We start from the raw sequence: 1,294 nt of genomic DNA on the forward strand, positions 1-1,294 counted from the left end.
AGCTAGGTGAATGGCTGAAGGTCTTGGCCCCGTTAGAATCCTATGGGATCTAGGCAGCTTCCGTGAAAGGAGCTTCCATGATCTATTTCTCCCTGCCCCTTTGTTCAGAGATGAAGCCATAAGGCCTTGCTCTAGCCCCCATCCAGTGACGAGATCTACTCAACAAGCATGCCCGCAGGGACTTGTTAGTGATGGCTCTGCCGAAGTGCAATTCCTCTCCCAGGGGAGCTCCACCGGAGAGCTTCTCATTTGCAGAAAGAGGGTGAAGACTCAAAGACTGAACTCTAGGGGAGGGCTTTAGCTCTGGCTGGTGAACTGAACTGAACCGCAAGTGCCGTGGGGCCCGCTTGTTTATAGGGCCGTTTCTTTTGTTCTGGTTTTCAGGTTGTCGTCCTGCTCGGAGCTTCCAGGCCGGATGGAAACGTGGACTCCTGGATGCAATAAATAAACGTGTTGCCCCAGGGAACTGGAGGCGTGGTTGGTTTTAGGCTGCTAAAAGCGTATGCGGCTTCTCTACTGAGCCAGGCCTGCTGGGCTGTCTCCATTCAGTTCCGCCAGCTCGGACTGGCAGGGGCTATCCAAGCTTCTCCGGGCCAGTAGTGCCGAACCCAGCTGGTTCCGATCCACTTATTTTTTCTAGGTCTTATTTTTTTCTAACCCCTGCTAATTGGGTAAGAGGCACTTTTTCAAGTGGGTGCTCCTTTTTTAAGCAGGGGGAGAGTAACTGGCCCACCTCACCCCAGCGGTGTCTGTTCTAGCGGCTGTCTGCTGGTATTCTTTTGCATCTTTTTAGATTGTGAGCCCTTTTGGGACAGGGAGCCATTTAGTGATTTGATTTTTCTCTGTAAACCGCTTTGGGAACTTTCAGTTGAAAAGCGGTATATAAATACTGTTAATAATTAATAATAATAGGTGTGCCAAGTCCTTCTCCGGAGGCAGCACGAATACGCATTTCAATGCACTTCCTGTTCTCTTCCTCTTCCTCTCACCCATCTCTGTTTCCTGTTTGCCGTGCCGCAATCGACAGCCGGGCTGGCCGCCGCAAGGACCTCATGCTGAAGTCATCCTTGCCAAATCCACCTGGACTTCCTCCTGCACCCGTCGCATGGCCCAACCACCCTCGCTTCTAAAATACATCGTCCTCAGTGGCTTGTCCCAAGACGCCGGGCATTTCGTTCCCTTGCAGCTTGCTCAGAAGGGGCACCGTCACGGCACCCCCAAGAGCCGGCCGGGGCAAAGAAACGGCTGACTCATTTCCCGTCGATTTCAGCTACGCTTCCCCCGAGATCGACGC

The sequence above is a fragment of the Tiliqua scincoides genome, chromosome 15 (genome assembly GCF_035046505.1).
Source record: "Tiliqua scincoides isolate rTilSci1 chromosome 15, rTilSci1.hap2, whole genome shotgun sequence".
Lineage (NCBI taxonomy): Eukaryota > Metazoa > Chordata > Lepidosauria > Squamata > Scincidae > Tiliqua > Tiliqua scincoides.